Below are 26,368 nucleotides of genomic sequence, written 5' to 3' on the forward strand. Positions count from 1 at the left end.
ACTTTGTTAAAATATACAATTTTACCAAGAGTGCTTACCAAATACTTTGTTTATGTGTTTCTTCCATTTACAGTTCCCCTCTATTTAATTATTTTCACCATTTTGAAATAAAATCATTATCTGATAGAGAAAATGCCAAGTAGGAGGAAAGTTCTTCAATAATAATTCTTCAGGGTTAAATCTGCCAATTCTTAGCATACAGAACATCTGTCATAAGTCCATTATTTCTATGAGTACAGATGTAGAGTCCCTAACACAGTAGAACAGCAGGAACAGATGTTTCCAGGGAGCTTGCTAATAGCACTTCTTCCTAAAACCATTCGAGTCTTTAGATATTTTCTGTGGAATGGCTAAAGAATAATGACTGAAAAATGTACTGGAAAGTTCTCTGTGTTTTCTAAATTGAATTATAGCATAATAATTTAATTTGAGGTTTCCCATGTGCAAAGCTAAAATTTCAGTGTAATAAAAAGACCTAAGGAATTCTCCAACATCTGACAAGAGTATGTTAAAAAATGAAAAGAATAAAAGGAAAGGAAAAAGTTGCATCTTAAAAATAAAATGAAAGTAACACAGCATGGTTAAAGATGAACTAAAAATATAGCATACACTAAGGCTGGTGATTAGTTTATCTACTAGCACATTCTATTAATTGCGTACCAAGGTGTTTTCACATCATTCAAAGAGTCATCACTAAGCTTTTCTAATATATGTTGGGATCATTGCATATTTATGTTCTGAGTCACAAAGACAGCTATAAAAACAGGGTCTATGCAGAATCTGGAAAAGCAATCAGTAGAGAGCATGAGTATGTTTGAACATACATATTATTAGTTCATTTAGCTACAGGACACATTCAGTGCAAACATCTGTTTCCAGGTTGCATTGTGCAATGTATGTTTATGAGAGCTCCTGTTACTTTTCCCATTGTGAAGTTTGTTATTAACCATGATAGGTATACAATTTTACTTTTTACTTTGCTCTTTTCACATATGTTACTGACATAAGATATATTGCTTATTTCTGTTTTAATTTGGCACCACTTGCTGTTGGTTCGGTGAAGAGTTAAATTCAAATTTTGAGTGTTTCACATGTGGATTATGAAGGTCCAACAGAACTAAAGAAAACATCCACCAGAGTTCTATGACCCTATAGGGTCCATGAAGCAGTAGATAAATATAATGCACTGCTTCCAAAACATGGAGACTCCTTTTATTTTTCTTAAACATGAACTATGATAAATCATTTAAAATAATATTAACATGTCCTGAAATGTAGGGATGAATTATAATATGGTTGGAATTCAAGCGGATGATTTTAAAAGCAGTGATAAGAAAGTCCATGTGGCATATATCTATATTCTCAGAATTTTCAGCCCGAAGTGACTTGTGAATACTCAGGGTCCTTTACAGAATGCTAATTGTTACCAACTTATAATCTCATAAAGCTTAAGCCGGGTGGTGGTGGCGCATGCCTTTAATCCCAGTACTTGGGAGGCAGAGCCAGGCGGATCTCTGTGAGTTTGAGGCCAGCCTGGGCTACCAAGTGAGTTCCAGGAAAGGCACAAAGCTACACAGAGAAACCCTGTCTCGAAAAACCAAAAAAAAAAAAAAAAAAAAAAAAAAGCTTAAACAACACAGCCCACTAGTTCTTAGGCAGGGTATTTTTTGTATATAAGAAATGTTAACAGATCTTACATCTTGGCCAGACTAGGCCCACGTACCTTGCATGTCTTATCATTTAATAAGTGCAGAGGAGACTGTGGTGGTTTGAGTGAGAAGGGTCACCATAGGTTCATATATTTGAATATTTGGTCCCCTCCTACTGGAACTACATGGGAAGGATTAAGAGATGTGGCCTTGTTGGAGGAGGTGTGTTATTGGGAAAGCTTGGAGGTCTCAAAAGACTTATCATTCCCAGTGTGCCTTCTCTCTGCCTCCTATTTGCAGATCATCACATGATCTACCAGCTATTCTTTCACTCTGTCACCATGGACTGTAAGTCTCTGAAACAGTAAGCCAAATACAACACTTTCTCTTGTAAGTTGCCTTGGTCATAGCATTTTGACACACCAATAGAAAAGAAATTAAAACAGAGACCATTACTTTGTTGATTTGGCAGGCTCTGGTCTTATTGTAACTTATTATTTGAAACTTTGTTTTGACAATTTCTGCAGGCTTATTGAATGCTCGTGCCACATGCTGAGGAGATAGTGGCTGGGAGCTCAGTAGAGACGAGCTCATACATTGCACACGAACTTCAGGGTGAGTGTTGTCAATTGGCCCTGAATATTAATAAAGGTGTTTTGACTTGTGCCTTATAGTCAGAGGCCTGAGAGCGATCAGAAACTAGCTAGAAAGTGATGATTGAAAGAGACAAGATTGCATGTTGGAGAAGAGTACACCAAGAGAAGCATGACCCAGTGTATGTGCTGAAGGACAGCACTTGTGGTCTTAGTGTAAAGTGCAATGAGTGGGGGGTGGTGATGTTTCAGGGAAAATGCAACAACACGTGCTCTGTCTGTATTGTCAGTGGAATGCTGTGAATGTGACCAATAGTGCTACTATCAGGAAAGGCATTGAACAAGATGACAATTGATTTAAAATGCTAGCTCACTGCACAGTAGGGAATGGGTTGAATTGAGGAATTCATGAATTGGGAGCATCTTGAGAAAATATTGTCTACTGTTACTAGCATAAGAAAACATCAAAATTTGAAATACAATCTTGCTAAATGCATATCATTTCAAAACACGATAAAGCTGAAAAATCCAAAATCCATATATCAGATTTGGGGACTACTTTATTCCAATTACTACCTCCACTTTCTCTCCTATAAATACCTCAACAATTTTCAATCTCTTGCACTAAGACTACAGCTTTTCTGGGTATTATTTTCTTATCTCACTGTTCTCTCACAGGGAAGACATGAAAAGGTTTTGGAGGCAGATGAAAGTGTGTTTTTCTGTTGTCGTTTTGTATTGTTAGCATCCTACTTTCTAATAGTGCCACAAACCACAGTGTCACTTAACTTTTTCTTAAGTCTTGTGATATGCAAAAGGGATTAGCACAGATGAGGCTCCAGAATCCCCTGCAAAGCATGCTGGGAAATGAAATACTTTCCTTCCAGCATTTTAAACATGAATTGGAAAAAGGCAAATAGATTTGCATGTCTACATGTAATTTTTCATATTGTCATCGTTATATCCTTGACCCCTTAGAATTTTATTTAGAGTGCTACAAGTATCTTTTTAACACTAACAACTTCACTAACCATACCCCATCTCAAACCATGTGCCTATCAAACTAGAAGTTCATATTATAAGCAGTCTACTAAGCATAAAACACTAACTCAAAACTAACAGAAAAGAAATGTCTCAGGGAGAGTGAGTTTTCTTGATCTGTGCCTTTCTGTAGACTATACTGGATTTGTTGTCAGCAATTTGCCAAGTAGTCTCCATTCCCTTTGGTAACTTCTCACTTGCACACACAGGTTCTTTTTTGCTAGTCATAACTATTAATACCAGCTTTCAGACCACACATTACACATCACATTAAATTTTATCTATCTATCTATCTGTCTGTCTGTCTATCTATCTGTTTATCTATGTCTATCTATTTATCTATCTATCTATCTATCTATCTATCTATCTATCTATCCATCCATCATCTCTCTATCTCTCTATCTGTCTACCTATCTATCATCTATCTGTATATCTATCATCTACATACCTATAATATACCTATGCATATATGTATATATAACACATAGTACTCTCTCTCTCTCTCTCTCTCTCTCTCTCTCTCACACACACACACACACACACACACACTCACTCACACACACATGCACATACATACACATACACTGAATGGCTATAAAAGTGACAAAGAGACTGCAGAAATCTTCAAGTAACTCTGAGAGGCTTTACCAAAAGCAAAGACAAAAGGCTTGTGGAAATTCACAAAGGGTTTCTGCATAGATTAAATAATGAACCCTTTGAGGGGTTGCTGGAGGTGCCTCCACTGAGGCCAGCCTCAGGGTCAGAATTGAACTGAGCCTCAGAGCTGAGCTGGGCTACAGAAGTGAGGTACTGGGCTATGGAGGTCATAGAAATGAAGTGCAGGTATCAGTTAGAGCAGACAAAGAGGTAGATAGGGTGGTGGCATTTGAAGCAGGCTGTGTCAGCGAGGAGTTATCAAACTCATCTGTTTCCCCGGAGGCATTGGGAGTTCTCTGTCTTTTGGTCCCTTGATGCACACAGAGGATGACAGATAGTGGGACTGTCACCATCACAGTGCTATATGACCTCTCTATGAGGCCCTGGTGAAGGTACTGTTCCCTTCATTTGTTGTATTTAATGGGTTCTTGGGTCTGATATTCCAGACATGTTTTTGACATGGTCATCATGGACATATGATCTTAATGTACTTCGGGGAGTTTATAGGCAGAACATTGTCACTTAGGAATAAGTGACTTTTCAGTCTGTGTCTTATGGTTGATGCTAGATAGGTAGGAGGTTTACATGCTCAGCATGGGGCAAGGCCATTCTGTGTGCATTCCTGCTCAAAATGGAGCCAAATGCTGTTATAAATGTGCCCAGGGCTGGGCACAACCTGAAGAAGCATTGTTCTATACAATATGGAGGAACTAGAGCAGGGCACAGCCTGATTTAAGAAGAACTTGGAGTCAGTCAGCTTTCCTATTCATCACTTTCCTACCCCAACTGAGATTCAGTTACTGTCAATTTCAAAATGAAAATTGTTTGCAGAGTTCATACATTCTGAAAAGTTGAAACTTTTTCTAGGCCAGACATATTGGTTTAAAGTCCATTTTTTTGGTGTTGGCCACTAGCACAGTCCTTGCAGTATAATAAATGACTCCACCAATTAAAAGGTTGGTAATTCATAATACAGTTATCATTAGCAAAGAAATATGATCAAGTAATGTCAGGATTTCCAGCACTATTAAACCTTGTAACAAATTTATACCAAAATTAGTTCTCATTTTATGTTAAATTTTAATGAGAAATGGAAATTAGAATATTAAAGGTGCATAGTTTAATGAAATGTAGGCTCCTTCTGGGATTAAAATCTCTCTTTTGGTATTTATTCGTGAAGTATGGATAAGAAAAGTTATTTCATGAAAAAGGAGCATGTTGTGCAAACACTTAAATTTACAACAAAGAAACCACATCAGTGGATTTATAAAGCGAGTTCTTTGTTGATTGACTACTACTAAATATATGGGGAAGTCCATATTAGCCATATATCTGACATCATTTAATTAATATAGTTTCCTGAAACCATTCCAGAAGCTGTTAAATGTAGAGATCTTCCTTACTTTTTCTAAGGTCATTCTTTAATAGATGCATATACTCTATAATGGTGGTTCTCAATCTGTAGGTTGTGACCCATTTGGGGCCAGAAGGACCTTTTCACAGGGGTTGTAAACCCCTTGAGGCACACAAGTAGCCAAGCCCCTTTTTTGATCACCTCTAACTGCCAGGTTCCACCCACAGAATATTCTAACTGCCCTAACTGCTGGACCCTGCTCCCACCCTACAGAGTAAAAAGCCCAGTCTCTGGACATGAAATCCCACCAATCTCTACCCTGTAAAGCTCCACCCTGTAAAGTCTCATCCCCCTCACAAGAAGCTCTATACAAGTCATGTGTCCTGTTTAGTTTGATGCTATTTCTCACCTGAGCAGAGGCAGCCACCCTCCTGGTTTTTTCCCTCCCGGTAAATCTCTTGTTTGAGGTTTGTTGTGTAGTGTGACTTTGTGGTATTCCTTGACTTCCAGCTGCCAGAATGCCTTTCCATCCAAGCTGTAATGCTTACAGGGGTCACCTAAGACCATTGGAAAACACAGATTTTACATTACATTTAATAACAGTAGCAAAGAGTTATAGTTATGAAGTAGCAAGGAAAATAGCTTTATGGTTGGGGGTCCCTATAACATGAGGCACTGTAGTAAAGGGTCACAGCATTAGGAAGGTTGAGAACCATTGCTCTAGACTTTAATTTTCAATTTTCATATATTACTTGAGAAAATATTTCATATAATCAAAACACTGAATCTGTAATTCTTGCACGATTGCCTTTGATATTGTTCATATAATAGTCACAAAAGAGAAAGAGGGGTGAGAAGTTTGAGAATACCACTTGCTCGCTGTCTTTAGAAAGTCATTTTAATTGTAGAATGTACCATCTTCCCTGTTAGCTTAGCAATATTCTGTTCCAAGCATCTTTAACTCACAATAACTGGTACTTAAAGCCAGGCATGGCATTGTATCCTTACTGGAGCTAGAGGTACACAGGATTACAACAAAATCAAATCTAGCCTGGTCTACATAGTGAGCTCTGGGCTAGCTAGAACTATATAGTAAGACCCTCTTTCCAAAAACAAAACAACCCCAAACAACCCAACCTATTAGAATTCCCTTCTCTCTTCTTTAATAATTACCTCAAATAAACATGAGATTTAAGAATAGGAACTCAGCTATTTTAGAAACAGTGGGAATGGCTTGCCTCATTCTACTGTAAGTGATAGAAACTTGCTTCCAGAAACACCAAAAACTTAAGTAGTGTAAGAATGCACAGGAAAGGAGGCCTGTAGTCACAGAGCTCAGGAGAATGAGCCTGAGTGCATGTGTCTAAGGAAGCAGCACAGAGATGTTGGTTATATGTAACATGAATCTTAAAAGGTCTTATTAATAAAAGCAAACCCAGAACCCGGTATGGAGTAAATGCTGAAAGATCAGAGAAACAGAACAAACCACAGCTAACCTCACCTCGTCAGTTCCTCAGCTGATCTTGTTTCCTCAAACTGGAACCTCAGAGTCCTCATCCTAATGGATCTCAGCTGAGCTGTTGCTAAAAGCCTAAAAGCTTAACTAGCCAAAAGCTTCTAGTTTCTGTTCCTAACGCCTTATATACCTTTCTGCTTTCTGCCATCACTTCCTGGGATTAATGGCGTGAGTCACCATGCCTGGCTGTTTCCAGTGTGGCTTTGAACTCACAGAGAGCCAGACGGATCTCTGCCTCCAGAATGCTAGAATTAAAGGCATGTGCTACCACTGCCTAAACCTATGTTTAATATAGTGGCTGTTCTGTTCTCTGACCCCCAGATAAGTTTATTGGGGTGCACAATACATCAACCACAGTTACAAGTAAACTTAAGGCCTCAGTCCAGCAGCCATGTTATAGCAAGTCATGAATTTCTTGGTCAAGAGCCTGAATAGCATTCAAAGGGCATATTCTTCTGCTCCAGTGGCCTTGTCTGGGCTCATTAAGTGTAACGGATAGGGGAGAGATGGTCTAAAGCTCCCATAATGGCTTAATTCACATGGCTGGTGTCGTGTGTGTGTGTGTGTGTGTGTGTGTGTGTGTGTGTGTGCGCGTGTGCGTGTGTGTGTGTGTGTGTGTGTGTGTGTGTGTGTGTGTATGTATGTGTATGTGTGTCGTATGTGGTATGGTGTATGTGTGTGTGTGGTATGTGGTATGGTGTGTGTGTGTGTGTGTGTGTGTGTGTGTGTGTACATGTGTGAGGGAACAGGTATATGTATCTTTGTGTGTGTGTTTGGGTGGGTGAGTGTGGGTGTGATTGAAACCCTGGGCTCTTCTAAACAATTTAAATGTGACCTTGGAACCACCTCCACTATTGTGACACCATCAGAATAGCTCTCCTTCTTTCCTTTTGGTTCAGAGGTTTAAGAAGAGAAGTTTTAAGGACACAGTTGCTTGTGGCTTTCCTTCAGATGTGACAGTGCATTGTTTTCAGTGTTCTGTAGTGCTTGAAGCAACCACAAGCCAACCCAGACTTCAGGGAACCTCCAAGCCCCCAGGTCTGGACAAAAATTCCAGTGATCATGCGCCACGCTTTAAAACTGGCCTGCTGCAAAGCCGACAGAATCCTGCAGGCCGTATGGAAAACACATGCGAAGGTTGTTGAACGCTTCCTCGCATCTGGCTCGGTTATGAGGAAAAGCTAAATTGGAGCTAAATAGGGAAAAGCTGATAATCCATTTTGCAAAAAGATGTCAATAAAGGCAAAGAACAAAACAAAACAAAACAAAGCAAAAAAGTTCACAGCAATGTGATTTCTCCTGAGGCTGCTAGTGTCTCAGTTAACTAGTGATGAAAAACTGGAAAGGACAACCATCACACAATGTTACTGTCAAGAAAACTTATTAGCATACAGAATGCCCAGCCTTCTCTCTCTTCAGGAAAGACCGACCTTTTTTTGAAAGTCAGTTGAAAGAATTAAAACAGAATACAGTTTCTCAAGGAAAAATAGATAGGAGAATAAATGGGAGATAATACTAACTTCTTACAAGTTTCTGGTGCTGATATGGAAGAGAAGACCTGAGGTTATATATAGCTCAGTGGTAGAATGCGTGCCTTTTGTGCAGGAAGGCCTAGATTAATACCTAGTACTGCAAGACAAAGAGGAATACCAAAGAAGTGTGACTAAGTACAGCTATGACATGTGTTTTTAAGGCAACAAAAGAGTGACTTCAAAATGGCAAGAACAATAGAGGTGACTGGAGATCAGGAAGATGCAACCACGTACCAGCTCACTGCACAGCCATGGGACTAAGAACAGGCTCACTGCACAGCTGTGGGACTGAGTACAGGCTCACTGCACAGCCATGGGACTAAGAACAGGCTCACTGCACAGCTGTGGGACTGAGTACAGGCTCACTGCACAGCTGTGGGACAGAGTACAGACTCACTGCACAGCCATGGGACTAAGAACAGGCTCACTGCACAGCTGTGGGACTGAGTACAGGCTCACTGCACAGCTGTGGGACTGAGTACAGGCTCACTGCACAGCTGTGGGACTAAGACAGGCTCACTATACAGTTGTGAGACTAGTCACAGCCTCACTGCACAGCTTACTGGAACTCGTTAAAACAAGTGAAAGAAAAAAGGAAACTATCACAGAAAACATCACCCATTATCCTCCTTATGAAAGATGGTACAGACAATCCAAGGAGAGGTATGAAGGCTTGGATTTGAGTAAAGTGAGCACAAGGGAAATGAATCTGCCTGAGTGGATTTCAGTGAAAATGATCAATATGGAGCACAGGTCAAAGAAATACCAAGTGTTCATAATCTGAGTCCTGAATAAGGGAAGGAAATCAACTGCGCAGAAAAAAAAAAACATATTTAAAGACACAGATTTTGTTTCTTGTTTGTTATTTAATTTTAAAACTGTTCACCATTACTATCAGCTCTGGTAGTCATTTATTTAATTATTTTTCAAATAAAATAATTAGTCTGTTTTACAAAAGGTTAAAATTGGCAGTAGGAGTAGGGGTAAAGAACACGCATTCTTTTAAAAAACAAAAAGCTTGTATAAACTATACCATTGTCCTAAATATACAGTTAGTAATTTGGATGGGAGTAAAGTTTCTTGCTTTGACTTTTAAATTTGTATCAACTGAACATAATAACATTTTTCATGACTGGAGTAATAAAGATTTAGTTGAGTCATCTACTTTGGCACATAGAAGAAAATATGATATAAGATTGAAAGTCTTTCTTAAAAACATTTTTGAGTGCTTTTTAATATGACCTTCTCCATTAATTCAAGAAATGGTTCCAGAAACAGAGATTGACTTTATAGATCTATATCCTGTGAAAATGATTATTACCAAGGTATATCTTTCTATAAAGATTATATTCTTTATTAAAGCAAGAAATAAAAACAATCATATGGTTGGAGTCTATGTCTTTACAAAATTATCAACTTAAAAAAGCAGAGCAGCCTCTCAAATGCCACCAGAAAAAATGTATAGGTGTGAAGGCAAAATGAATTATTTGGACATACATGAACTCATAGGTTATAGACTCCACAGCCTTCTTGAAGACAGTTCTAGAAAACAGTCAACATCTGTAAAAGCACCAGACATATTTAACTCAGGGTTAAGACGATGGTGCTTGTGATGTGAGCAAAGAACATGAACGGATTTTAAAGCCCAACAAGGTAGAAAAGGGACAGCTGCAGAGGTCTGGAAAAGGTGATCAAAAGATGATCCACAGACAGCTAAAAAGTGTTAGGAACGCAACAGAGACATATTTAAGTGGGAAGGATAAATATCTAATTTATGAAAATATCGTAGAGACCTGGAGGCAAAGAGGAAGAGAAATGGCAATTTTGTCATTCTTCAGTAGTGTTAAAAATCAAGTGCTTCATGATTGAAAAGTAAAAATTAAAATCTAGTAGTCACTAGACAAAAACATAAACTTCTAAATAATTATCAAGACATCCCATGTGTGCCTGTACATACACAAGCTCAGAAAACAGAAAACACACCATAAACTGTGACAACAAAACTAAATCCGATTCTCTCAGAGTAAACATGGGTAGCAATAGTAAAAATCTCATTTACATGTTGGACATCAATCCCTGTTGCTTAAAAGCATGTTTATGCCACAATTGGGAAGAAGCCAGTTATTCAGAAAGATTGAAATAAAGTAATTGGAGAGACATACTGGCAAGCAGAAATCGGGGGTGGTTTTTAATATTAGATAAGATTGCATTTAGAGGGGAAAGCATTAATTGTCTAGATATCACTAGACTCAGGCATCATGCCACATGAATATCTAATAGTGTGAATGCTTCTATATCAAATAATGTTTCACCAGGGAGAAGAAAAAGAAGCTGCTGGGAGAAATGGAAGTGATGAGTGGAAACTGTAATTCATTTATCATAGAAATAAATAGTTCAGGTGAGCAAGAAGTTAGCAAGGAAACAGAAGATTTAAAAAGCATAATTGTTTTTGAAGTTCAGTCTAATTGACATGCATTGAACTCAGTGTTCTGAAAAATGGAGAAGACAATTTTTTTCCCCAAGAACGTGGGACTTTAACAAAGTGTGGCTTTTATTAGTTTTTTTTTTTAGAAAGCAATATATTAAAGTATGTATATTTGTTTTTCAATTCATAATGCAAAAATTAAGGGTTAAAAATAAAATTATAGGGCCAGTGCAATGGTTCAGAGGGTAAAGATACTTGCCCTATGAAGCTAAGAACATGCGTTAGATCTTTGGATCTCACCTAGAAATGAGAGAACTAACTTCCTAAAGTTTTTCTCTGACTTCCACAAACACACACATGCATGCACACACCCAAACATAACAACAATGATAATAAAAATGTTAAAATTTACAAGCAAGCAGCAGGATCTGACATAGTAGTGTTAATACATCCCTACCCATGATGCCATGCTACACAGCTGCATCAGGATGTCGCATAATGAGATTACAGGAATAGGTGACAGATGATCAGGTATGGGCACAACTGGATTAAGTCATTTTAACATTAATGGTCAATACTAAATAAAGGACCTGTTCACATTTCTGCCTACTAAGAAATCAGGCATCTGCACTCCAAGGACACCCCTAATTATCAAGTATTTCCAAAAAACAGTAAGTAAACTTCAAACACAAAGCTAAGTTTTGTGACTTGGACACTGCAGAGCATAAAAGATGTCAGATATGCTTCCTCACTGATAGCTGTTTTCCATAGGGGGAACTGCTGGTGGCCATGTCAGAGGAGCAGCAGGTGGCAATTGAAGTTTGGGAGGTCGGTCCACCAGGAAGCAAAGTACTGATAGGTGACTCTTGGACAGTCAAGGCCCTGAGGGCTTCAACTCCAGAATGTCTCTTGCTACTGCTGTGCATTTACATGTTGCTGCTGCCATTTTTCTCTAGTATCTAACATGATGTGAATGGTCATGGTGAGGGGATCCCTTCTGTCTTTAATGTAGTGTGATTATCTCATGGAAACATCCTATTCTATTGGGCAATTTTACCTGTGGATTAATATGAAGATGATTTTCTCTTAAGCCATACTGTTTAACCAAAGCAATGATTTTAAACAATAATAGTGTTAGTTAAAACAGAATTTTGGTGATTGGGGGTTTTCAATAAATATATTAAGGGATTATGATAAAGTTAGTTTAGTGGGAAAACTAATATAGTTAAAAGCAAGATATGGTACTGCCCCTACTCCTGATAAAGCAGGGGCTTCAGAGGATAGAAAATAAGAACAGGTAAGTGTCATGCAGCTGGGACTTATAAGTTTCTCTTGAGGAGTCATATAGACTATGATTTAGGATAATGATTAAGGAAAACAACTGAGTCCCAGAAGCTAGGCTAGCTCAAGCTCTTTTAATTGCAATGTTGGGAGATGTATTCATGGGTTTCAGTGTGTATCACAGCTAAAACAAAGCTTTAACTATGACTTAAGGTTAGGGTAAGATGTTTTTTTAATAGCTTTGAGGTGAAAAACCTCAAAAACAGTTTAGAAAGGCACTTAGTTGAGTGAGGGACTTATTGAGGTCACAGAACAAGAGCAAAGCAGCATGGTTATTACTAGCCGACATGCCTTTCTTGTTAGGGTAGGTTGGTGATCCAAGATGATGATTTATTCCTTGAACCCATTTCTGCCCTCAGCTTCCTGATATAAAAAACTGTTGATGGATGGGTATGTACCCTGAGGATTTAAAGTAGAGATGACTGTCTTTCATATATAAAAGTTTAGATTTGTGATTCTTTTAAGATGTCTTATATCTTTTTGAGATAAATAATAAAGTGATTGATTCTTTCTGACTGCAAAATGCAGCCTGCCAGTAAAAGAACTGGCTGAGAAAAATACCTTGCTTGCTTATATTCCTGTTAATTTATAACAAGTTGCTTGGGTATGAATGTATGTGGGTTCTTGGGACAACTTGTCTTTCACCTATAATACATAAAATGTGTAATCATATAAGGGATATGGAAAACATGTTGTTTCTTATTTGTATTTATTATAACCATTCACTTGAAAAATAGAATGCAACTAAACTGTAATTTTTATACTTCTTGGAAGATTTTGCTGGGGTACATAAGCTGTATGGAAAAAAATAAAGTTAGTTAGAAGGAAGACATCAAGAGAGACATTTGGATAGAAGCAAGAAAAATAAAGAGATGAGAGAGAAGATGATAGACCCTAAAGGTATGTGTACTTTGCATATTTCGCTGTCCCCAGAAAGCTAAGTTTAGCCTCCCTCACTGCCCCCAGAGAATTAAGTTTTACTCCCTCACATAGAAAAGTCAAGTTGAGTGATTAGTTCACTGACTCTGTGGATTCCCTCTCAATCTCTGAGCTGCTGAAGGCTGGTCTTCATGGCAGCAATAGAAAATATCACCATTGGCACTGTGGTTAGCACCCTTTGAATGACAAACACTTGACAAATGCTTCCAAGAATGGTGGCATTGTGTATTCTGTTAGCCTATTCTCCACCCTACAACAGCAGTCAATCCTTCTTTGACAGAGAGATCAAACACTTCATGAACAATGAACCTGATTTTCACAAATTACTCACATTCTTAAGATGTTACAATTTTTTAAGTAAATTCACTATTTTTCTGCAAGGTATGTGACACACTGAGAGTTTATGTTCCATAGGATTTGGAAAGAGCATATTTCACTAGCCCCAGGTAGGTCGGGTGGTACACAATATCATTTTCTACAGAGTATCAATGTTTGCTCATTGCTTTCTATCGCATTCCATTGCACAAGTATACGGAAGTCCAGAAGCCTCTTTAAGGAACCTGAAAAGACCTTTCGAACCTTCTTTTGCTCATGTGTAGATTGTTTGTTCCTTTCACCAACCTTCCTGTAGAATTAGCTAATCTTTATTTTTCCTGAAAGCTTATACATAGATTTTGTATTCTCTTGAACCGTGTTCTGACATTTGTTGACTTTTCATTGTGTCTACCACAGCACTGTCCTTTTGTCAGTCTCTCAATACTCACTGTGTTGAATCCACAAGTTTCACATCATGTATACAGCTCCAGAGTCTAGAAATCTAGAGGCTAGACCATGTTCCTCCAGCACAGCAGACGCTTCCTAATTATCTACATAGCCCTGAGGAAAGTATAGCAGCCCTTCCATGATCATTGAATGAACTATAAAGCCATAATATCAATATAGTAAATTAATATTAAACAGACATATTTATTATCTATAAGACACTTAACAAAATTGAAGAGGATCCATTTAATAAGTTGTAAGGAACCATTTAAATAACAATAGTAAAGAGTTCCAAGGAGAAATAATCAAAGAAGTTTGAATAATTGAATCAATGGTCTCAATTCTTGTTTTACGTATGGATTGTAAGTTAGTACAAAGATAATACTCAAAAGTTAGGTGCTCAATTTTAAAGCTTCTATAAAATTCAGACAAAATTATGTTCTTCAGAAATATTGCCTTCATGTAGTAGAGTAAGATGGACCAACACATATACCCATGCTTTCAGAAGGTTGGCATCACTCCAGATACTGGGATGACTTCAGAATCAGGCTGCCCCTGGAAAATGTTTGTTTACTCTTGTGTCTGTCTTTTTGCCTTGCTACCAACAGATTAGAAACCTTCTTCCTTCAAAAAGTGCCCACATGTGCTAGGGCTGTAGCGTTTTGGTAGAGCGCTTGCTTTGGGTGCAAGTAACTCTAGGTTTGATCCTCAGCACCACATAAACCTGGTGTGGTGTTGAATGGCTGTAGTCCCAGCCATCAGGAGGCAGGAAGATCAGAAGTTCAAGACCATCCTCAGTTACACAGTAAGTTTGAAACTGGCCTGGCATATAAAAGATTCCGCCCTTTAAAATGTCCACATATTCTTGATTTTAAATGATCAGCAAAATGTCCTTCTCTGACTTAATTTTGTCTGTCTGCCTGAGAAAGAGATTTTATTCAGAACTGTCCTGAAAACACAACTGAGGCATTCCATGACATCTTTTGGGTATGACCTTCCTTCTCAGAAATTGCTGGTACAAGACTTAGAGGTAGTATTCCCATTCTCCTTTTGGAATGGCCTACACATGTAAGCACAATGCCTTTCTAAGAGCTCTGCTTTGAGCCCGTTAACTTATTTGTAAGGTTTTGCCATGTGCGCTTAAGATTTATTTTCCAAAACAGAGCAAAGTGAATAACAAGAATGGTGGCTAACAGGTCCAACTTTCTCCTGCATCTTTCCCCTTTAAAGGTCGTTGATACCTAGAATTTCAGCAATTGTCTCTTGGCTTTGAGACAAGATACTCTCTCACCAAACATAACATGGCATTAACTCACAGGGGATTTCTGTCTCAAGCTACTGCACATGTCTATCCCTCTTACCTTCACTGAATTTTTTACTTCTGTGAGAATGAAATCTATATTTTGATTAAGAGCAAGGCAAAAAAAAAACAAAAACAAAAAAAACAAAAACAACAAAAAAAAACCCAAGTCAATGAGAAATAAAATTAGAAATGAGGTAATTTAGAAAGCATCATATGCTATCTTTTCAAGTTTAAGAAACATTTTTATCAGCCTGCTGTGGTGGTGCATCCCTGAAATCTCAGCTCAGGAGGCTGATGCAGGAAGATCCTAAGCTTGAAGTCGGCTTGGGCTACATAGAAAATTCTAAGTGGTCATGGAAGATTCTACACAAAACAAGCAAAAACAAACAAACAAACAAACAAACAAACAAAAACAGCAGCAACAATAAAAAGGGGCTGTTGTCATTATTAGTGTGTAAATGGTGAGGGTAGGGTTCAAATCAGTTTAGGGGTAAGACCTATAAGAAAAATGTGCGTAAGCATACTCTTTGTGTTGTTGTTGTTGTCATTGTTGTTGGCTTAGCTGGTTGACAGGCATCAAGTCTATGCTGGCGATTGTGAAATTGCTGTGAAGCTGAAGAGAATCTTTCCAGCTCTGAGACGTGAGATAATGCTGCAGAGGACATGGTCAGGGGTACCTGCCTGCCTTACAGGAGAATGATTGCCCTTGGATATCCAGCTTTAGAGAAGAAGCCTTGAGTGCTCCAGACTACTTTGGAATTTCAATTGTCCTTAATTTTGCATTTCTATCTCTAATAAGAATCTGATTTCCTTTTTTAGAGTGGAAGTTAAAAATAACACATTGCTTTAAAAAGACTGAATTTGAAATTAGTGAGCAAGATAATTTACAATTTAGAATTTTCACTGTACCATAAAACATTGGTGGTGGTGGTGGTGGTGGTGGTGGTGTGTGTGTGTGTGTGTGTGTGTGTGTGTGTGTGTTTTAATCACAGTTGCCATGGTAGCCAAATAAGTAGCCCTGAGCTCTCACAGCTTCACTGTCATCCAGACTACATTTTTCTCACCATCATTTTTAGTAATATATTTTAATGAAATTGCTATTGTAATTCACTGAAAGTTAATAAGGATCCAAACACCATTAATTTCCTAAGTATTTGTTTTTAATGGTTATGAAGTTCATGTCAGAATGTTAAAATTGCCAGCCTATTATCTTCACTGAGCCCTTCTGGGCTGAGTCTGCCCAGATGCAGAACAGTGCATAATTACATTTCTCAACTGTGAAGCTCATAACTATTAACCTTTGGCAAAGATCATTGGACTGCCATGTTGTAAATCACCCTTGATCTCCTATCACCAAGAAAGCTTCAAAGAAGCCTGGCATGAGCAACCAGCCTGGACCAGCCAAGCCCAACCACTATCATGGAACCAGCCTGTGGTGTACAGCTTCCCCCATCTCTGCCCCCCAGCTGACTCCTGCTAATTTTGAAATGAAGTGCTTGAACTTTTTAATCGGCATACCACCTCATAGAGCATCTCTAAAAGCTGTGTTTCCATGGTAACATCTGGAAGTTAGAAGTAACATTTAGAAGTCCTCACACTGCCTACATAGCCTGTTCAATCACATGGGAACTATTAAAATATGTGTAAATATATGTGTGTGTTTGCTTTATTTTATTAGAGATACTTATGGAGTTATGAATGCATGTAATGTAAAAATGTCGTATGTATGAAAGTTATATATGTTAAAGATAAGTGTGCTTTCTGAGTGTATGTGATTTAATTCTTTAGTGAATTCATTGTCAAGCCTCATTGTATTAATAGGGTTTAAAAATGTATAGTCCTACAAAACTCAGGGACAAAAATAACATACTAATGGGGGATTTATTAAGGCAACTCCATGTAGTTAAAAGGGAGGTTTATTTTGGGGTAACTTACAGTAAGTAAAGGGACAGGTGACAGGTTCTGGGAGAGGTGAAGTGCAGTCCAGCTGGGGTCTCTGGAGAACTCTGATTCATCTACCATCCAGCATCCAGGATCACCAGGAACCAAGAGAGCTGGCAGATCTGGATCTCGGGTCTTAAGGGCTCCCATCTCAGCTCTGCCTCAGGGGAAGGTCATAGGTAGGTGTGACAGCTACTGGAAGCCTCACTGGGGGTAGTACTTCCAGGTCAAAGCTAGAACAGCTACCCACTACAACATACAAAAAAAATCTTAATACCTATTTACTTATTTTGTGATCTTACTCTAACTGACTTATAAATTTTGGATAATGTAGAACTTGAATTTTTATTTCTCATTAATAAATACTTTGGTATACATCATGAGTTCTAGGTATAGTAAATTATGTACCTGAAACATAAAGGCTATTTATCTTTCTTTTCAATTAACCTGGATACAAATGTAAAGATAAACAATCAGATAAGCTGTACCAGGAGTTCAGCCCATACATGGTTTCTCTTGCTTAGATTCCTTCCTGTTACCTGGGAACTGTGCTCCAGCCACTGGCCATTTGTTTCCTGTTCCAGGCCCACCTGTGGCTCCCAGGAACTTTGCTTTTCATGCTTCTGCAGCAGAAGGAGATCCTGGCTTTTCCAGCAATTACATAGCCAGTGACCCTCCTGTACTGGGTGAGAACTTCAGCTGCCTCTGATTGTGCCCACCTATACCTCCTAGGAAAACGGAGTCAGGAGCTGGCCATGGCCTCCTGCACCAGGCTTACTGATTGCTCCCAGATAATTTTCTTCAGTAGCCCCAAAGTTCAGGGCTCCTGCAGCAAGCAGGGGACTTTGGCTTTCCTATGTGGGCCCAACTATGTCTCTGAAACTTTCTTCATCAGCTTGACAAAGGAAAAAGGCAACTCAACCATACTATGTCGTTATTCTCTCTTGAACTTTATAAATGCCTCCACTGAAAGAACAAAGGTGGCTTGAACAAAGAGGGAAGAAATGAAGGAAGGAAGGATAGAAAGGAAGGAAAGAAGGAATAACATAACCAACAAATTATTCCAGATGGTAAAGTCTTAGTGTCAAAACAGAAACAGTATGAAAACCCAAGACAGCATGTCTCCCACAAACCAGTAATACTATAATAGTGAAATCTAGTGAAAATTACCTGGAAGAACTTCTAGACAATGAATTCAAAGAAATAATTATAAGTATGTTCAAACAACTCAATGAAGACGTCAATATACTCCAAGAGAACAAAAATAGAGTTTAATAAAATTAGAAAGTAAATCCAATATATATGAAGTAAGACTTAAACAAACAGAATCACTGAAGAAAAGCAAAATTGAAAGTTAAATCTTAACAGGTCAAACAAGAACCTTAGTGTCAAGCTTCATCAATAGAATATGTCATGGAGAAATGAGAATAGAAGATAAGCCAGAGGAATGGGATCAATTAGTACAGGTCCACAAGAGTTTTTAAAAATGAAAGGGTTCCAGGAACATAAAAACTTCATCATCAGATCATGGGTTTTGTGGGATAATCTTTTTGTACACTGTGAAGATGTGTCTTTACCAAGGCACCTTCTGATTGGTTTAACACAGAGCTGAATGGTCAAAAGCTAGTCAGGAGAGGACAGGTGGGATTTCTGTGATGAGGGAGGTATAGCAGGAAGAATCTAGGCCTCTGGATTTTGCCAGCAGACTTGGAGGAAGCTGGATGTGCTCTACTGAGGAGAGGTAACTGAGCCATGTAGCAGAACGTAGATTTTGACATATATGGGTTAATTAAGTTATAAAAGATAGTTGGAAACAAGCCTAAGCTAAGGACGAAGGTTTCATAATTAATAAGAAGTCTCCATATTGTTATTTGGGGGCTGGTGACCCAAAGACAGTCCAACAAGAAAGCTTACTACACAAGGGCATAAATAAAGGAGAGGAATAACACAGAAAAGGCATAGAGACTATTTTCAATAAGTCATAGAAGAAAATATCCCAAACCTAGAGAAAGAAAGTACAGGAGGCCTACAGAATAGCTAATAGGCAGACCCAAAGAGAACTGCCCTCCCCATGACATATAAGTAAAAGAAAAACACAGAATAAAGGAAGATTATTAGAAGCTGCAAGAGAGAAAGATCAAGTCACTTATGATGACAAGCCTTTCAGAACAACTGATTACTGGACAGAAATTTTAAAACCAGAAGGGCCTGAGAATATATATTCAAAGTTCTGAAAGACCATAATTCCAGACTGCTACACCCAGCAAAAATACCTATTCAAATCTAAGAAGCAAATACTCAGAGATTGGTGCCTAGCCCCAATAGTCATCAGACAGGCTTTATCCAGCAACTGATGGAAACAGATGCAGAGACCTTCAGCCAAATGTTAGGCAGAGCTTGGGAGAAGAGATTAGGAAGGGTTATGGGAGGCAGAGGGGAAAAGATCACCACAAGAAAATGCACAGAATCAACCTAGGCTCATAGGGGCTCACAGAGACTGAACCCCCAACCAGAGAACTTGTCTGGAACTGACCTTGGCCCCCTGCACATATGTTGCAGTTGTGTAGCTTGATCTCCTCGTGGGACTCCTAAAAGAGGGAATAGGGCCTGTCTCTGACTCTGTTACCTCCCTTTGGGACCCTTTCCTCATACTGGGTCACCTTGCCCAGCCTTAATTTGCAGAAAGGTGCCTAGTCTTATTGTAACTTGTTATGCCATGTTTGGTTTTTATCCATGGGAGGCTTGCCCTTTTTAGAATAGAAATGGAAGAGGAGTGGATGGGGGGCAGGGGAAAGAAGGTACTGGGGATAATGGAGGGGAAACTGTGGTAGGAATGTAAATAATATTAATAATAGTAATAATAATAATATTTAAAAATTGAAGAGCAATAGAAACTTTCCATGACAAAAACAGATTAAAGGAATTTATTATCACAAAGTTGGCTCAACAGAGGATATTGGAAAGAATAAGTCAGTCTGAAGAGGGAAGCACATTCTAGAGGTCACATGGAATACATAAACAATTCTAGACCTGTCAATCCAAAGAGGTCTAAGGATATACCACAAAACTAATTAATACATTCTGGTCAATAATAATTCTTAATAGTAACGGTCTCAATTCCTCAATAAAGAGATACAGAGTAGCAGACTGGAATAGCATCTCTTTGCCTTCTCTAAGAATCATACCTCACCTTTGACTACAGATACTACTTGAGGGTACAAGAGGAAACATCTACCAATAGGATATTACATTTCTAGATATATCCACACCCACCAAAAGCTAAAAGGAAAACTTTTTAAAATAAAAAATATTATACGTAAAGCCACTAATTAATGGCAACACAATGATAGTGGTGGCTTCAATAGCTTGCTTTCACCAATAGACAATCATCCAGAAAAAAGAAATCTAAACGGAGAAATATTGGAGTTGACATCATGAATCAAATGGACCTAAAAAACAGCTACAGAACAATTTACTCACAACTAAAGAATACATATTTTTCTGGGCAACCCAAAAAACTTTCTTTAAAATTGACCACATATTAGGAAACAAACTATCAACAAATATAGGAAAAGTTGAAATAATATCCTTCATTTTATCTAACTGTAATGGAATAAAGCTAGATATCAACACCATTACAAACTACAGGGAGTGTACAACCCATGTAAATGAAATAACCTACTTCTGAATGATAATTGAATCAAGGGAGATATAAGGAGGGAAATTTAAAAATTCTAGAATTGAGTTAAAATGAAAACACAGCATATCAAAATCTACTGGACACAATGAAGGTCATTCTAAGAAGGATTATATCACTATGTGACTACATAAAAAACTTAAGATATTTCAAATTAATAACTACTATATATGAAGGCTTGGAAAATAAGAACAAACAATACCCTAACATGATAAATAGGAAGAGATCACCAAAATCAAAGTGGAAATTAATGAAATGTAAATGAAAAAATAAAACAAATCAATGAAATGGTTGGTTAATTGAAAAGACTAACAGGATTGGCAAATTTTTATCCAAATTAGGTAAAGGAAGAAAAAGAATATAGAAATAAATAAAGTTAGAGATAAAAATGGGGACATTGTAAGATACTAAGGAAATTCAGAGATTTATGAGGTCACACTTTAAAAAATTATATTATACTAAACTAGAAGGTCTGAAAGAAATGGGTGAATTTTTAGATGCATATGACTTACTGAAGTTAATCCAAATGAAATATATAACATACAATAGACCTATAATAACCAAGCAGTAATTAAAATCTGCCCACTATAAAAAGACCAGGGGCAGATGTTTCAGCACAGAGTTCCACTAGACATTCAAAGAAGAAATAACACAAATACTTCTGAAATTATTCCATAAAATAGACAATGCAGAAATGCTTCCAAATTCTTTTTAAGAATCCAGTATTATCATTACACCAAAAATCAGATATAGACACAACAAAAAGAAGAAAATTTAGGAGAATCAGTCCAATGAACTTAGATGCAAAATAACTCAATAAAATGAATGCAAAGCAAATTGAAGAAGACATTAAAATGATCATCCACAATGATCAAGCTAACTTGAGATGCAGAAATGTTTTGACATACACAAATCAGTAAACATAAATCACCACATAAACAGATTCAAAGATAGAAACCACATTATATGCAGAAGGGGCCTTTTACAAACTCCAGCATCCTTCATAATAAAAGTCCTGGAAATTCTAGGGATACAGAGCCATATCTCAACATAGTAAAGGCAATACAACAATGTCACAGCCAACATCATGCAAACTGGAGAAAAAAAAAGATTTCTACTAAAATAAGAAAAACAAGGATGTTCACTCCTATGTAGTTCTCGAAGTCTTAGCTAGTGTAGTAAGACAACGTAGTGGAATAAAAGGGTTATGAATAGGGAAGATGAGAACTAAAGTTCCCTTATTTATAGATGATACGATTATATACATAATAATATGGCCATAAAGACTCCACCAGACAATTTCTAAATCTGATAAACACATTAAACAATGTAGCAGGATACAAATCAACACAGAAAAATTGGTAGCCTTCCTATATATCAACCTACATGTATTTCTCAATATAAATATATTGAGAAAGAAACAAAAGAAACAGTATCATTCACAATAGCCTTAAAAATAATTTGGAATAAATGCAACCTTGGAAGTAAAATACTTGTAAAATGAAAACTTTAAGACACTTATAAAAGATACTGAAGATTCCAGAAGATGGAAAGACCTCCAATGCTCATGCATTGGTTAGATTAATTTTGTGAAAATGGCCATTCTTTTGAAAGCAGTTACAGATTCAATTCAACTCAATTCTCATCAAAATCCAACATAATTTGTCACAGAAATTGAGAAAAATACTGCAAATTCATATGGAGAAACAAAAGACCCAGGATAGCCAAAGCAATGTTGAACAATAAAAGAAATGCTGGAGGTATAACAATCCTTGATTTCTAAATTATACTGTGCAACATGATGCTGGCATAAAAGCAGACAAATGGATAAGTGGAATAAGACTGAAAAAAAAAAGACTGAGAACTCTGATATGAGCCCATATTTTTACATCCACCTGGTTTTTGACAAAGAAGCAAAAAACTACACATTGGAAAAAATGCAGCATCTTCAATAAAGGGTGATGGTGAAACTGAATAGCTCCATGTAGAGAAATGAAACCATATCATTATCTCCTTTCCTGAACAAAACTGCACCCTCAGTCAATTGTGGACCTCTTCTTAATTCTATTGTTGTGATAAAACATCAGGACCAGGGAAACTTTTAAAAGAAAGTATTTAATTTGGCTTATGTTTTCAGAGGCTCAGAGTCCACTAAAGACCTTTGAACATACCATATAGAAACATACTACTGTAGACGTATCCTAAAGTGCATCCATATACATATATCAAAAAACTTTAAATGGAGCCACCTTATGGTGGTGTAAGAATGAATTAAGACTACAGGTTCCTTGCACCAATCCCCAGAATCAACATTTAGGTTCAAAATGCTTACAATTATAGTGTTTATTAAAAGCTTCCTCATTCTTAGATATGACAATAGGTTTTAGCAAAATACTCCACCATCAAAGACTAGAGAGACACTGAATTCAGCAAGCACAGAAAAGCAAAGCAACAATGCAGTCTAAGGGGACTTCCATTGATATGCACAGCTATGTTAATGAGGCACCCAAATCCAGACTCTTACAGACTTTGCAAATATGATGATCGTTTTTCCATTTTGTAGTCCGTGCTCATCTATATTGGTAGGTAGTTAGAAGGGATCCAATACTACATTTTTGGTAATAGAGTATGAGTTTTCTGTCTCTTATAGATGTATTTCCAACACTTATTTCTCCATGCAAAGACCATACAGTAAAGATCCTAAGATATTAGCATGCCCTACTACTCAATGTAAGCCTTGGAAATATGCTGGGAGTAAAGTTGTTTTACTTTCCTTTCTAAGTACCTAGCCCAGGAGAGAGAGGGTAATAACTGTAGTCATTACTCTCACATAATATTAATATCCTCACATATAAATTAGACTCAGAGCATCTATATATCATATACTCTGGTGGTCATTGAAGGAGAAAACTTTGAACATTAAGGAGAACTAGTTACAGAGAACATATATTGAAGTGAGTCAGTGTGGCACATCTCAGTAGAGGAATAAGACCCCATGAAAGGCATAAAAGCTTCAAACCAATTCTCAGAATGGTAAGAATAAGCATTTGATTAATTAATTAATCTAATTAATACTTACACAATGCCTGCTTCATGGAGACATGATTCCTTGTCTCAGAAAATGAGAATTAAACCACTAGAAAAAACTCACAATAAAAAGAAAAATGTCACAATATTCACAGAGTTTATTTCCCTAGTGGTAAAGCATAGATAACAAACAAAATATAGCCATGAACTTCAGCCAAGATGAAGTAAAAGGAAAATATTTCAGTCTCCCATTTGAAGTAATCATAAACTATACAAAAGACATAAAATAACAGTTTTAAGACACTGAAAACCAGGCAATGAAAGGCCTTGAATTCTGGCAGCAGTCTATTTTTTTCCTCATTGAGTTTTTCCCTTCAGCAGTTTGAAATATAAAGAATTATTTTTCAAGTTATTTTCCTTCCTTTATTCAATATATTCTATTACTATCTACTGTGTGCCCAACAATCTTCTAAGCACTAGAGATACAGCAATTGGGGTAGGGGAAAGAGACAGAAAAATAAAACATATAGTCAATCAGAAGTGATGAGTGTTGTCATAAGGAGGTCAAGGGCACTGGTTGTCTGTGGGGGGATTGCTTACTGTTTTAAATGAGGTAAACAGAGAACTTTGCTTAGATGATGACATTTGAGGACAGATGTATATGTCGTTAAGAAGAAAGCTACATCTGTACCTGAGGCAAAGCCAAAATTGCAATGAAATTAAGAGAAAATGGTATAAGCATTCCATGTGCTTTAAGGGATTTCTTAATAATATCACATGTATGGTCCACTGTAAACGCAGACAAAACTAATGGATTCAAATTCCTCAGAATGTGGGGGGAAAAAGAATGTTGGGGCTATCATGGAGCAATTTCAAAAGAACCCTATAGAAAACCTCTCATTTGGCAAGGTAAAGGCAGGCAGTGGGGCAGGTAGCCAAAACAAACAAATTCAATGCAACAGGGACCGCTCACTGACTAAAACAAACCAACAAACTGTGTGATGTGGCTTCCTTCCAGAGCAGATGTCGCCCACAGGCAACCAACACAAAACAGTGAGAGAGAGAGAGAGAGACAGAGAGAGAGAGAGAGAGAGAGAGAGAGAGAGAGAGAGAGAGAGAGAGAGAGACAGAGAGAGAGACAGAGAGAGAGACAGAGAGAGACAGAGAGAGACAGAGAGACAGAGAGACAGAGAGAGAGAGAGAGAGAGAGAGAGAGAGAGAGAGAGAGAGAGAACAAGCTACTTGATTGTTTTCCCGTCTCTGGTGGCCAGAAGCATTTCAAAATACATTGAAATGGCAATATGGCAGTAGAAGAAAAGAACTTATTAAAAAAAATCATTGGCATTTGCTTATCAAGACTCTTGGCTGTTTTGTTGTTAAGCATGCCTTCCTTCCAGGAATGACCAGGAAAGTTTGCGTGTTGTTAACGTATGACTAGCACGAAGCTATTAGAAATTATTAGAAAGCCAAGGTAAGCCCTGACCTAAGGGAGAAAGTGCTTTGGAAAAGGGTGCTCACAGGGGTCACCCAACACAACAGATTCCATTTTTATTTTACTGTGGTGATTTTTAAGCAGCAATTAGGACGTAAAGCTAGGATGTAAAATGGCATCTGGAGACAGAGAAGTTGAGAGGCACTGCTAGAAACTTCATGGATATGGGAAGGCAGAAACTGCCATCTAGGATCCAAAACTGCCTTGGTAAATGCCCTAGCAACCAGGCAGGATATTGGGAGAACTAAACTGGAAAAGTCTGGAGCACAGTAATAGAGCAACCCTAGTGAGAAACAGACCAGTTTCTGTCTCTCACCATGACTCAGCATCCTAGCTGTAGCACAAAAGCATTGTAGACAAAAACACACGAGCAGAAATAGCCACGTCCCAATCAACTTCTGTGTGATTCTATTTACTGATTCTATGTATTCTGTTCATTGAGCTAAAATATCATAGCAATTTAAATATATATATATATATATATATATATATATATATATATATATATATATGGCTCTTTCTACCAAGCAGTGAAGGCATTGTTAGCCAGTAGCAACCTTGCCTTCATAGATTACGAAAGCTCTTGGAATATTACTGAGGGAGCAGAGTGTGGAAACTGAGACATGTCAGAGATTAATTGTATGGATTCAAGGGTTAGCACTTAGAAATACATTAAATTGTAAAGCTTCTTCCTGCCTCTTGAGCATAACATACAATAGCCCTTTAAAAAAAAAAACCCAGTGAGACAGAGACCAGAAGCATCATTATGTTGAATAAACTATAGGGCAGTAGAGCAATGTGTTCTCTGTATATGGTCCAAGATGGAGAATTTTGTAGCAAAGGAACACTCTGGTGTAGGGCTTGGTGAATCAGAAATGGCCAGATCAAATCATTTTACATCCAGGGTGATAAAAATAAATGCATACCTGCCAAATAAGTGAAGCTATTCGATAAGAACTCTTTTTTTTTTTAATTATTATTTTGCAATACAATTCAGTTCTACATATCAGCCACGGATTCCCTTGTTCTCCCCCTCCCGCCCCCCTCACCTTCCCCCCAGCCCACCCCCCATTCCCACCTCCTCCAGGGCAAAGCCTCC

The sequence above is a fragment of the Peromyscus eremicus genome, chromosome 8b (assembly GCF_949786415.1).
Source record: "Peromyscus eremicus chromosome 8b, PerEre_H2_v1, whole genome shotgun sequence".
Lineage (NCBI taxonomy): Eukaryota > Metazoa > Chordata > Mammalia > Rodentia > Cricetidae > Peromyscus > Peromyscus eremicus.